Source organism: Neltuma alba, unplaced genomic scaffold (genome assembly GCF_004799145.2).
Source record: "Neltuma alba isolate B1F8T4 unplaced genomic scaffold, ASM479914v2 tig00010452_pilon, whole genome shotgun sequence".
In the NCBI taxonomy this organism is placed as follows: domain Eukaryota; kingdom Viridiplantae; phylum Streptophyta; class Magnoliopsida; order Fabales; family Fabaceae; genus Neltuma; species Neltuma alba.
Window position 1 is genome coordinate 324,220 of NW_021635344.1, and position 15,212 is coordinate 339,431.

Genomic DNA, 15,212 nt, shown 5'->3' on the forward strand with positions numbered 1-15,212 from the left:
TTTCATCACATGATTAAAAGAGAAAATAGACGGTTCAGATCAAGCCACGTATTTTTAAGATCAACGGCCCAGATTCAGTCTTGTTTTCTGTAAATACCCCCTCTCCACCCCTCATTTAGTCCAAGTTCATGGAAACCTTGGGAAAGCTCTAGGAAAATGGTTTCTAGAGAGAGAAAGAAGAGGGAGAAAGAAAGGCCAAGTGGTCCCATGCAAGATCAAGCTCTAAAACAAGGTATGTTCATGACTTTTGATGTAGTTTTCACTACTCTTGTTGTTGTTGAGCTTGGTTATGGATTTTAATGATTTTTGGGAGCTTGGAACCCTTGGGGGAGGTACTGCACGAAATTTTTAAGTGTGAGAGGAGATGAAATTGATGTTAGATTAATGTTTAATGGTTTGAAAGGAACACGAATCAAGTAGTTTTATGCTGAAATTGGTTGAATTTCATGATCGTGTAACTTGAGAAAATATTTTGGCCAGACCTAGTTCTTGTGCCTAGGATGTGATTTTAATGATTTTGATGCTTTCAATGTGTTTAAAATGAAAAATTGTGTAGGGATAAGATGAAAGAATGAAGTTGGAAGCATTGGAATCAAAATTGAAAATTAAATGACAGATTTCAATTTTGGCCTAGGACCAGGGGAAGGAGTTGGGTTTTGATGAATCTAAGCTCATAATTGGATTCCTTGGACAAAACTGTATAGGATTGGCCTAAGGGAACATTTTTTACAAAGCTAGAATACTACCTTATAAATTAAGGAAAAAGGGATTAAGTTTAAGGACATAAGTCTTCCATATTGTGTAATTCTTGGTCCTAATGAGTAATGTGACCCTTGTGGCTGTGATTAGGACCTTGAGGCATCCAAGAGAAGATTTGGATGTGTTTGAACAAGCAACCTTAATGGTTGGAAGCAAAAGGGAGTAAGAAAAAAGCTTAAGGACACAAGGTAGCAAACTTGACCTTACTCTTATGTGCTTGGTATTTGCTTGCATGTGTGACATATTTCTATGTTATATGATTTTATGAACTCATGTGTTATGATTGTGAATGTGTTTGAAAATATGCCATAGGCCTATGTGTTTTATGATAAATGCATGATGATTGCCAAACATGTCATTATGTTATAAAGATGTTAAGTTGCAAGCATGTTATAAATGCCAAGCTTGCCATGTATGTTCTGGTGGTTATTGTTTGCTACTGAGATTTTTCCAAATCTCACCCTCCCTTAACCAACCATAGTAGGTCAAATGATAAAGAGAAGGCATGCATGAAGAAGGGCGAGAAGATGAAAGCAAAGAAAGTGGAAAATTTACATGCGTTTCAATGTAATGATTGACATCGCTAATTATGTAATTAATTGTGGATATGTCAAGCATGAAATATGATGTAATGTTTGATGTATAATGTAATGGCATGCAACTCAAAGTATATGAATGAATGGGAATCCACAAGGCTAGTTGTTACATGTTCGAACGAAGGGAAAATTAAAGTAAGAATTGTTTAATGGATAAAACGTAAGTCCTGGAGCAGTCAGTTTCCAGCTCCAGTTTGACCTATTAAATGAATGAGTTAAGCCATGAAACTTGGCAGACATAATATACACATCTAAGCTTTAGAATGATAGGTAAATTACCTCAATTAGATGTGCACACTAAGAGATACAAATTCTCAAAGTTGGACCAAAAATCTGGAATTTAACCAATAAACAATAACTCGATAACCAATTGCAAATTTTTAATCTACGGGCTTGTTTCATGAATCATTTGAACCATAATGCTTCCAAATGCGTACTCTAAGATATTAAAGGTAGGATGTTTCATTCTCCATCTAAAGATCCCACACATTCTGCTCAATAGCTTACCCCACAATATAAAAAGCGAGAATTACGAGCTACATGTGCTAATATTTTATTGCAGTGGTCCCTGAAAATGATAATTATATTCAAGACTCAGAGAAAATCAGCCAACCATTATAACCTTAATATTTTTGTCTGTTATACCTCGTTTTCAGACAAATTTTCTTCTGGTCTTCTTCCTCATCTATATATGTTGGCAATAGAAAATTGATGAGAGATGAGAGCAAAGATGAAGGGAAAATATAACCTAAGGTTGTTTTGCTTTATCAAGGGTATAATGGCCAGAAAATTTTCTGTTGGTGCTTAGATATAATATAAATATTATATTTTTTTTACCAGGGATAATATAACTTATGTTGGGTAGGTCCGACTATAATCTTCCCAAAATAAATTATATAATAATGTTTTCAAAAAAATATTTAGAAGTTAATAATTAATCTTATCGGCAAACAATATATACGATGTTATACATTAAATTAAATGGCATGCAAAATTTTCTTTAATTTTTAACATAAAATTCAAAATTTCAGAACAAAATCTTATCATTTAAATATAATTTAATGGAAATTTTATCATTATATTAAATTATTGTCAACATTTTTCTCAAAAATGTATTGATTTTTTATTTGTCGTATGTTTTACTCTTTCTTGGTCATAAATCATATATATATAGATTACTAAGACTATTTATATAAAGCATGCCTAAAATGTCGGCACATCAAGATCAAACTTGTTATTTATTTTATTGGTTGGCCAGATGACCTCACAAAATTGATTCAATGAGAAGACACACGCATGCATTGAATGCACGCGCGCACGCTTTCCCTTGATTAAGATGCCAGCTAGTTCACGTTGTAAATATAAATAGCAGTCAGAAAGTTGTGGTTTTTAAAAGTATTTTTTCGTAAATCAAAACAAATTCCTCTACATATGTACTTCGTATATTATAGAATCATTTTTAGAATTATGGTTTTGTTTTGACCTAAACAACCCTTACATATAATATTTCAATCAACTTTACTTTTCAAATATATAATTTTTGCACAAAATAACCATATTAGTTGCACATATTAAGAGAGTTCCATATCAAGGGGCAGCTCATCCGATGCATATTATAAAATAGAGTATTTTATGAAAATCAAAATACATTTATTACAAAAAAATAATTTAATTAATTTTCTTAATATTGGAAAATTAATTATCTAGCTCTTGTATTAATTACAAGGAGTAGTATATGATTAGGCTCCACTCTATTAAATCTAATTGAGAAAATTATTCATAAGTATTGAGGACAAATATATTTATCATTTTTTTCAATGACTAAGGAAATAAGAAACAGTTCAAAACCAAAAAAAAAAAAAAAAGGGAAAACCATTTTGCAGGTACCTAAACTTTACTTCAATTTTTAATTTGGTACCTATACTTTTTTTGTTTTTTTAAAAATCCTTTAACTATCTTCCGTCATCTCCGTTACCCCCCATAATTTACAAAACACACTCAAGAGCTAACAGATAGATAAACAACTTTAAAGGAGAAAAGAAGAGGGGAAAAATTAGAAGACACAAACGCAGATGCACAAACGAAGAAGGAGTATTGTCTTCTCTGTCCTATGCATGATTTAGGTCAACAAAATCTCTGAACAGCATGTGCTATATGATTTATACATTATACTCAACAATTTGTGATGCCAAATATAACTTCCAGAGTCTTAGTGTCTCGCAAATTGTTATCTAATCAGAAACTATTATACTGTTTTTCAATATCCAGAATTTGCTTTCAGATAAGAAAAAATAAAGTTGCATTGAGCAATGAAACTTGCAACAACCAAAACTAACTTCGAGTAGCACTTTAAAGAGTTCATACACTTCGAATAACATGATTCTTAAAATAAAGGTTAGCAGCTTTGTAAGCATTTTAATCCCCTGTTCATATATAAATATATATACATACAGCTAGAATTATAGTTTCAAGCTGACAAACTAAAGCTTAAAAGACAAAAACTTCAAGCAAAATCAACTGACCATGGAATCAAATCGCATTGAAGACAAATTACAAATCTCACCTATCCAATCAAAATCACTTTCTTGCCAAAGGGAGAAGCAAATTGCACGATCAATGGGCCTAGTAGAAGGTGAAATCAAAGAACCCATCCTCCCTCTACAGCAAAGATCAAATCTATCGAAGAATATCCCTTTGCAAAAGGTTATGATTCTGTTAAAGCCCTCCACTCCAAATCGCTTTGCAAATCGAACCCCCTGTCGTCGAACACCTCTCTGTCGCTGAAGTTCAGTTTCGATGAAGAAGTTGGATTTTAACCTCCTTCTACTACGAAGATCAAATTCGTCAAAGAAAATCTATCTGTATAAGGTTTCGATTCCGTCAAAGCCTCTCCAAATCACAATGCAAATCAAACCCCTCCATCCATGGAAGACCTCCTCTGTTGCTGAAGTTCAGTACATTCTGATGAAGAAATTTGATTTGAACAGTGTTTTGTAAAGTATAAGGGTTAACGGAGATAACAAAAGATAGTTAAAGGATTTTTAAAAAAGTAAAAAAAGTATAAGTACCAAATTAAAAATTAAAGGAAAGTTTAGGTACCTACAAAATGGTTTTTCCAAAAAAAAAAAATACAAACAAGAAAACAAAGGGAAAAAGACAGAAAACTATCCATAAATATACAAAATTTTAGATAAGTGCTAGTGAAAAGTAGAAGTCCACGTAAGAATAGGGATACTGATTTGGCATTTTCAAATGCTGGCAAAAGACAAGCTTGCCCTTGATAAATTGACAAAATGAACAATACAGAATGCAAGTTAGCATAGTCTATTTATATAATGATATTGTCGATCGATACAAAATAGTTCTCAACACACCTAATAAGTGGGGAACATTTAATTTGCCCAAGTTTTTCAATTAGTTTGCCCTGTAATGAATTTCGCTAAATATATATATTTATATAATTGTTGTCAATCAATTTAGAAGAGTTGTCAACAATCCTAACCAATTGTCTCCTTTATATGTATTCACTACATATAATGTGGGAAATTCATAACAAAACACTCCAATTGCCATCACATAAATAGATTAACAATTTTGTTAGGCATGTTGACAACTTTTTCAGATAGATTAACAACACTCTTATAAGTATTAACAACAACTAACTAGGAAAATTCATTACAACCTTGTTAGGTGGGTTGACAACTCTTCTAACTAGATTAATAACACTTTTATATATTGTTGACAAGTAATCAAGAAAATTCATTATAGGGCAAACTAATTGACAAACTTAGGCAAATCACATGCTTCTAACTGATTAAGACCATTGACAACTCTTTCAAATAGATTGACAACAATGTTATATCTATTCACAGCAAAATTCATTATGGGGCAAACCAATTGGAAAACTTGCAAATAACAAGTTGCCTTCTTGTCTAGTGTGTTGACAACTCTTTCATATCGAGTGACAACACCATTATATATATAGGTGGACTACACTAGCATGCTTTATGCATTGTCTTTCTTTTTATCAATTTATCTAGGGCAAGCTTATTTTAGGCCAACATTTAAAAATGGAAAAATTATTGTAGAGTCCCACAGAAAACATTTTACTACTAAAAGGTCCCATGAAATAGCAAAACAACTCTGAAGTCCTTAGGGACCTAAGTGTGAATAATTTGAAACAATCAATTACGAATTTGCCCTTAATGACTAAAGAAAAAAAAAATTCACCCATTTGTTTGAATCCCACCCTTCTCCTTCAACCCTCATCTCCTACTCTGTCAGCCCTGATCTCCTACTCTGTTGGCATCTTGCAACATGACCTCTCCACTGTTCTCACTAAGAGTCGCGGTTGTCTTGGTCTACTCATGACAATCAAGGTCTTCCTCAAGAAGCTGTTCTCAATTCCATTTCAAGTTTTTTATTTTATTGTTTTTGCTTGCACTTATTTAATTTATCAGATAGCAATTGATGCTCTATTTCTGATGAAAATGACAGGTTTTTACTGTCATAACCCCTGTAATGCGATAGTTAAATGTCTTGTTAATGGGTACATCAAAGGTTGTTAATATAACTGTATGACTTGTCATTAACAAGTGATTGTGACAAGTTGATGTGAAGGATGGCAATTTCAAGGGGGGAAGCATTTATTCTATTACCTCCATATAGGAGGACAATTTATTAATGGTGTAGAAGGTAAAATGCAATATGTTAGAGGTGGTGTAGAACAAGAATGATAAAGGAAGGCACATCATATGAAGAATTTAAAACAATGGTAGCATCAATTGTGGGAAAAGAAAGTAATGGAATGGTTATGAAATTTACAGTAACCTTTGATGAGTATACATTTGTGGACCTTGTAAATAAAGTGTAAATTTGGTGTAGTTACATTGTACATATATATAAAGTGGTAAATGACATCTGGTTATAATCTAATATAATATCATATCTCCATTTTGCTATACTTGTCAATAGGTTGTCATGGACTTGTTATCAGACGTCGTGGAGGTTGTTATTAACAGTCTAAATTAAGTTACTGATATAAAGTGACAATTTCTCATACTTCCCTTGTTTAATGATTTCTTAACACATGATTTTAGTGTTCAAGTTGTAATATGATATGATTTAGTTATAATTTAATTTTTGTAGAAGCTGTGATATCCCACAGAGTGAATTGTCAGGGACACTACCGAGATTATTAATCACATCTCCTCGGGTTGTCAACAGCCGCTATTGAGGTTGTAAATGAATCTCTGCAATAAAAATATGCTGTAATCATATTGGGTTCACTTAAAGCTATTAATGACTTCAAAATGCTTCCCATTATATTGTTAAGATCGTTATATGTGCCGATAATACAATTTTTTTAGAAGCTGTGGTATCCCACAGAGTGAGTTGTCAGGGGCACTGCTGAATTTGTTAATCACATCTCCTCGGGTTGTCAACAGCCACCGTTGTGGTTGTCAAAAGCTGCTGTTGAAGTTATAAATAGATCTGGCAGAGAGGACTTTGATATATACCTATCATGTCATTATAGTTAACATTTATTTATCCAATTTTATTAAGTCTTCATTTCTAAACATAATCCAGGTTTGAAATGAAGAATTTCATGGTTATCAAAACATATGAATGCCATTAAAAAAACTTCATAACTAGTAAACGATATCAATACACATTAACATAAATTAACATTCAGCTGTCATTATATTGTCAAATAAAAAAAAAACTCTGAATTTTACACTCAACTGCCATTATGCTGTCAGATAAAAAAAACTAAATGTGTACTTTACATTCAGCTATCATTATGCTGTCAAATAAAAAAACTAAATACAATATATGCTTGTTGTTTATTCCTTCCTCTTGCTTTGGGAGTTTTCTTGTAGCAAAGACAGCACTTGATCACTATGCAGGTTGTTTCAATGAGTTACAAGCCACCACAAGCATCCAACCTTCACGTCATGGATTTTTTGAGCGAAGTACTTAGGCATTGCGTAGCTGTCATCACCATACTCACATGTTAGATTGCACATGTACTTTTGCCCATATGACTTTCTTATCAATTTTGTCCTCTTTGTCAAATAGTACTGGCTTTACTCTACGAAAAACTTGGTAGAAACAATCTCTCTGCAAAAAAGAAACAAAAAAAAGGAACAAGTTTGACAGTAGTGAATGACAAGTAATCAGCAGGCATTAATAACCTTGATAGTAGTGAATGAAAAGTAATCAGCAAACATTAATTGACAATTTATCAAAACTAATTCTTTTCAGCCGTTCCATTTTATCTTCACTTTTCTTTAACTGCTTGCAAACTTCCATAAATTATCTCGAAGCACACCATGTGTGGAAGGGAACAATATGATTCTTCCTTTTTGGTGGGACTCTAATTTCTTTAGCCCTTTCACCATATTATTCTTTCTCTTTTTCTGTTAACTTCTCCCAACCCTTTATCATTCTTGTTCTACACCACCTCTAACATAGTGTTTCACCTTCTACACCATTAATAAATTGTTCCCCTATATGGAGGTAACATAATAAATGCTTCCCACTTGAAATTGTCATCCTTCATATCAACCTGTCACAATCATTTGTTGATGACAAGTCATACAATTACATTAACAACCTTCGATGTACCTATTAACAAGACATTTAACTATCGCATTACAAGGGTTATGACAGTAAAAACCTGTCATTTTCATCCATTTTCATCAGAAACAGAGCATCAATTGCTATCTGATAAATTAAATAATTGCAAGCAAAAACAATAAAATAAAAAACTTGAAATGGCCTTGAGAACAGCTTTTTGAGGAAGACCTTGATTGTCATGAGTGGACCAAGATGACCACGACTCTTGGTGAGAACACTGGAGAGGTCATGTTGCAGGATGCCGACAGAGTAGGAGATGAGGGCTGAAGGAGAAGGGTGGGATTCAAACAGATGGGTGACTTTTTTTTTCTTTAGTCATTAAGGGCAAATTCGTAATTGATCGTTTCAAATTATTCACACTTAGGTCCCTAGGACTTCAGAGTTGTTTTGCTATTTCATGGGACCTTTTAGTAGTAAAATGTTTTCTATGGGACTCTACAGTAATTCTCCCTTTAAAAATACGAAATCATTACCCCTATTTTGATATGGACTTTTGATTTTTACCAACACTGATATGAAATTTTGTATATTTAAAGGCATTTTCTTGTTTTTTTTTCCGAAAACAAACGAGCTAACTGCAAGAGGCTCTCAACAAACAAAAATATTTATCATCACTAAAAAAAAACCCTGAATTCGCTATAAATGGTACCAGTATTGATTTGAATTGTAAAATGATCAAAATGTCCTTACAAGTATTATTACGTATTTTACAAAGGAAATACATAGATCAAGTTACTTAAAAAATTATGTTATGTTAGGTTTTTTTAATCACGCATGAATGTGTGTGATAATTTTTTCATGTGGATTTATAATTAATGATCCTATTTTGAAAATAAAATAGGTAGATATATACAATCAGAGAACATAACATAATAAATATAAAAAATAAACTTGATGTAAGTATTATCTTTTTAAGAAACAAAACTCACTTACTTTATAGATTGTGCTTGCTAATTTAAAATAAGTTTATGGTGTAGATTTGTTTGGGAAGTATTCACTCAGGACCAATGTTACCCCAAAAGTTGTTAGGTTGAACAATGCCCACCCGAAAGTCCCAAAAAGTAGCAATATTGTCCCACCCCATTAAGAAACACTAGCGCTGACCATTAAAATTTTGACATTGATTATTAATATTTTTAATAGTAAAAGACAACATTGCATCATTGTTAACACTTCCTGGCAACTTTGAACCCACAAAAAAAAAGAAGGAAAAACATCAATCCTAAGTAAAAGCTTTCAGAGTAAATTTACGCTTTAATAGTTCAAAATATCAAGTTTTGGGCAAAATTGAAACACACCGTTCTTTAAAAAAATGTACTTGCATAATTTACAAGAACACTTGCGCTCGTGACTGCTTTTTTGCTTCCTCAGTTGTAGTTCTCAAGTTCCTAAATGGACAGAACACACACACACACATATAGATGTACTTACCATGGCCAAGGCTAACTATTTGAAGCGCAAATTTATCAGTAGACCTCAAGATCTAAACGTGAAAAAATGAAATGCATGTAAACATATAACGTCTATAAATGAGAGTTATCAGCAGATTAAAAGGATAATAAAGATGAGTGTTTAGATTAACTTTTTGAAAATGATTTTACATTATACATGTTAGAAAAATTTTATATTAATTTACGTAAAATAACTTTTTAAAGTGATTTTTGAGTTTTTCAAACTTTAAGGTCTCGTTGAAGCCAACGAAAACTCTAAGAGCTTGTTTATCACACGTTATGTCACCAAAACGTGTGATGAAAAAGGCAATCGTGCGATGGGATGTAATTGAAGCATTTGTATTGGCGGTGGTGGGCTTAAGGTTTTGAGTGAAAAGTCACGATAAGTTATACGCAGAAATTTAATGCCAATGGCTTTTGAAACATGAAAAAAGAAGTAAAAAAAAAAAAAAGTTGGGTCTCACCTTTAAGAAATATTTCATAAATGATACCGTATCATCTTAGTTATATTCAAATTTATACTCCCTCTTGTTCAAAATATAAACATCAAATCTTTGAAGAGGCTTGCTTTTTTTGTTTTTTTATACGCTACAAATTGGATTTGTCTTGCCATTTAATGTATTTTTTCATTTTACGCCTAATTAATTGTATCTCTCATATCTTTTTCCACTTACTTTCTCTCCCACTTACTCTCTCAATAAAAAATAGTGTCTTAGAAAAGTAACTTACACTTTTTACATATTTATTATTATATTTAACTTATTTTAACTAACTTTTTGAATTGCATGACTTAGTTAGTATTATGTAAATATATAAATTTTTCATTTTTTATGATTGTTATTTTTTTCATATTCCTCTTAAAGTTTTCATATTATGTCCATATTAAAATTCATGCCTTTTTCAGTCATTTTACAATTAAGGTTGATTTTTTAATAATAATCCAAACAACTCTATTTTTATAAACTTGCTTATTTATAAAAGTCAATCTAAATATAAATTACATTACTCAATCTAATTTTTATCTAATCTTAAGTATCCAAAAGTTCGATTAAAAATAAGTCACTCTAACGCAAATCCAAACAGGCCATAAGAAGATTCTAATTTTGGATTCTTGATAAACTGCATCCCTAATATGACAAAATACTGTATCTTTTCAAATGGTTTGATATTAACACTTTCATGTTATAAATCACAAAAGAGGATATTTTTAATATTATTTCAAAACCGAACCTAACAGTCCTTAAAGTCTTACTTCCTTCCTCTAGTTCTTATTGTTCGAGCCGTTTTAGAAGAAATTTTTTGTCCTTTTTATATAAGACCCTTTGATAGTGTGAGTATTAAACATTTTCTTGTGTATGCCCATATTTAATAAGAATAGTAAGAAAGTATAAATTAATATGATTTTGGAATTCAGTGTAATTAATCAGGTTAATATTGAAAATCACTTCAATTTTATGACAGATTTAATACTTTTAATTGTGTTTATTTGTACCTATGAATTAGTTAGTGGATTTTTATAATAAGGTCTAGAGGGAGTACTTCTTTCGGCCTCCTTTTTCAGTTTAGTTTTTTTTTTTTTTTTGGTGGCTAAAGCCTCAGACCCATATCCTAATAGTCTTTTGTTTGATTGGTAGACAGTTGTTGACATCACACTACGCCTGTATAAAGGAAGCAGATTTTGCCATTGAAATTTATCTCCGACAAGCCCGTCCAAGAAGAAGAAAAGAAAATGGAGGAGGCCGCACAAGAGAGTGGACATTCGATGATCAGTCCCACCATCTCTCAGTTCAATGGAGTGGATGACGCCGGAATGGATAAAGTCATTGATCACAATGTCGACCGTATGTCTCACACAAGAGATCATTTCTTAGGTAATTTGTTTTTTCGCTTTAATTTAAATATTCTTAATTTGGTTTAATCTTTGCATGATCAAGTCATTTAAAATTCATATGGTATATATTATCTGCGGAAAAATATATAAACATCCCATAAAACTATAATTAAGCTTTGTCCATGTTTCATGGTCGGTCTCACGCCCGATTAAAACCCTATCAAATCTCTCTAATGAGCATGTATCTAAGTCAAAATTATTCAAAGAAGAAGAAAATATCAACCATTACTAGTTTGAGTTTCCAAGTCTAGTTTTAATTGTATGTACGCAGGTTATCCAACGAATCTAGACTTCAACTACGATGCACTGGGGAAGTTACTACGCTTCCACTTGAACAACGCTGGTGATCCATTTATAGGCAGCGGTTATTCACTTAAACCCATTTGAGCTGTGCGTACTTCATTGGTTTGCCGAACTATGGAAAATAGAGAAGAATGAGTACTGGGGATATATTACGACTGGTGGAACTGAAGGAAATGTCCAAGGGATCTTAGTTGGGTAACGTACTAGATTTTTGAGAAGTAAAGTAGCAATTCTAAGGGGAAAAAAGAAAATAAAATACTCCAAAAATTGCTAGATAACAAATCAGTGTGGGTGAATTTTAAAATTCTAAATCAAACCTCTTATACTATTCTAAAATTTTTAAATCTCGCAAAATGATGCAAATGCCTTTCACTTTTTTTTAAAAAAATATTATCACCTCAACACCTTTAGCAGGTTTCCAGCTACTAGAGCCCTGTAACATGTCACCAAAACTTCATGATCAGTCATCAGAGCTCTAGTGATTATTCTTTCTTTTGTATTAAATACTCTTTTAAAGCCATTGACTACATTTATTTCTAAAACTCTAGTGACTACTCTTGCGTAGCTATTGATTACTTTAGCATCACAATTGACTATTTTCATTTTTAAAAATTTGGCAACTACTCTTACTTAGCTGTTGGCTACTATAGTTTTACTAGTGACTACTTTTGTTTCAAAAATTCAAAAAAAAAATGCATTAAGTATTGTTGGGCATCTACTGACTATTTTTATTTATTTATTTACTACTCTTGTGTAGTCAATAGCTATGTAAAAGTAATCATCAGAACTTTGAAAACAAAAGATAATAAAACTAAAGTAATTGATATATAACTATACAATAGTAGTCGCTGAGAGTAAAGGCAATATTGTCATTTCACAATATTATAAAATTCTAAAATAATACAAGGAGTCTGATTTGGGTTTTTGAAATTCATCCATCTAATTTGTTCTTTTCCATTTTGAGGGTATTTTATTGTTTTTTTTTTTCAATTCTAATCATAACCTTGTTAAAAATTTATTTTGCCTCAATTCTATAAATTCAAGTGATAAAATATTGAGACAAATAAGACACCCAAGTGTAGTTTCGGGGGGGGGGTCTGTAAAGATCGATTTGTTCATTTACCAATGAAACAGGAAGGAACTACATCCCGAAGGAATTATCTACACATCATGGGACTCGCATTATTCAATGATGAAAGTAGCAAGACTTCTTAGAGTCAAGTGTGTGGCAGTGGGAACTCTAATCCCAGGTAAGATTGACTATAATGAACTAAAGAAGTCACTTCTTGCAAACAAGGACAAGCTAGCCATAATCAACCTGAATATAGGTCTTTTTTCGTACTCTCTTTCTACGTACATATACATGTATGTATATGTACAACAGTATATAATGGGAGTTGTCTTGCTGTAGGGACTACCTTAAAGGGAGCCATTGATGACCTGGATCTTGTACTAAAGTCGCTTGAGGAATGTGGTTTCAGTGAAGATCGATTCTACATTCATTGTGATGCCGCACTATTTGGAATGATGATACCTTTTGATGTCCAGGTGAGTATAACATGATGAAACAAATTGTGATCCTAGCTAATATCATAATGCATCACATGTTGAATTCACAGGCACCGGATATTTCTTTCAAGAAACCTATTGGAAGCATAACTATTTCTGGCCACAAATTTCTGGGCTGTCCAACGCCTTGTGGCATTTTTATAACTCGTTTAAAAGACATTGATTTTCTCTCAAGGGAACGAGTAGAAATCATTGCTTCAAAAGACAATACCATCTCAGGAAGTCGAGGAGGCCATGCTGCCATCTTCATTTGGTACGCTCTCAACAAGAAAGGCTTCAATGGCCTTCACAAGAAGTTCAAGAATGCATCAAGAAAGCGATCTACCTTCGAGATTTGTTGAGAGACCGTCGCATCGGAGCATTGCTTAACAAGTTCAGCAACACTGTGGTGTTCGAGAGGCCCCAAGATGATGCGTTTGCTCGCAAGTGGAGCTTGGCTAGCAAAGGGAATATATCACATGTGGTTGTGATGCAACATGTGTCGCTGGAAATGTTAGATTCATTTGTGAGTGAGTTTGTGAAGAATCGGTCTGCTTGGTACGAAGATAATAATAAGCAAATGGAGACTCCTTGTGTTGCTGAGGATATTGGTGTTGAGAATTGTGCTTGTGCTGTCCACAAGATGTTGATTTCGTGAAAATGCAATGGCGACATTGAAAGCAAGACTTTCTATGTATGATATAGTGACATATGGTACCCGTTTAGATTGGCGGTAGAAAAAGTAGCTTATTTTCAATTTGGATTTTTGAAAAGTTAGATTGGTTAATGTAATTTATATTTCCATTGGCTTTTGAAAAAGTTAGATTGGATAAAAGTAGTTGTTTGGATTATGATTGAATAAGTAAATTTAGTTTGCAAAAATACCAAAATAGGTATGACTTTTATTCAATAGTGAAAACTAAAAAGAATTATCAAGTTACATAATATAATGTTAAACTATTTTAATAGAAAAAAGTTATATTTAAATTTGATAAATAAAATATATTTAGATTAAAAATTATAGTACAATGAAGACAATGTTCAATATCCACTGACAAGTTCCTTTCGCTCCCGGGGGGGGGGGGGGGAAGGCCACATGATGTTCTCTCTCACTTGGCTACACGGTCGGAAGAAGAAAATGGAGTAGAATGGTTCCCTCGTTGATTAAAGCTTCAATACCCAACAAACGTTGGCTTTCACTCCTTCCAAACATTTGCAGAACTCCTCTCGTCTTCCAGCTCAAAGACTAGACATCGTCAGTACAGCGGTCATCAATTTCATCATCTCTCTAAACTTGTGCTCATTGGTTCTTGGATCTATGTTCCCACAACTCCATATCTAGTTGGCCTCTAGCTCATCCCTTATGTTAGGCTTGCCATGAAAAATCAGAAGATGAACAGTGCCCAATAGTCTTGTCGGCCACTAACACAAGAACAAGGTCCAATGGCGAACTCTCCCTCTCCCAACGTGATGAAGACGATGATCAGTGCTCCCAAAGTCGCCTTAAAAGCATGATCTCATAAGCTATAAGCAGGAGAATCTTACTTCTTCAATCGGGCATAAAAATTGCAACTTTTGGCCATAAGAGAAATTGGACAAAAGTTAAACCAAACATCCCATTGAGAGGCCAATCGTGCTTATACTTTCAAAAGCTATTTAACCAATGTTCAAACGCTCACTCAAACAGGCCATGATTGATGCAATAGTCCTACTTCTAGATCAGATTATTTTTTTATCATGATCATTATTTTATGTTTTTTATTTTCAAATAATTGTATGTAAGGTTATGCAAATAACGCTATAGTCTTGTAATTTGTTAGGGCTTTGAATTATTTTAATAATGAGTATATTTTAGTTCTCTAGCTCTCCCTCAATCCCCCTCTTTCTCATTTTCTTTTCCTCTCATTTTTTCTTGTTTTTCCCTCCTCTGTTTTCTCCCCTCCCCTCCCCTCCCCTTTCACTGTTTTTTTCCCATTCAACAATTTATAAACCCAAGTTACCCAATTAGGAATCCTTATTCGG

The 15,212-nt window shown here is 32.8% G+C and overlaps 1 pseudogene; it reads left to right on the forward strand.

Annotated features, from left to right (window-relative positions):
* Positions 1-11,177: 11,177 nt before the first annotated feature.
* Positions 11,178-13,848, forward strand: LOC114756674 (serine decarboxylase-like; annotated as a pseudogene).
* The last annotated feature ends 1,364 nt before the right edge of the window (positions 13,849-15,212 follow it).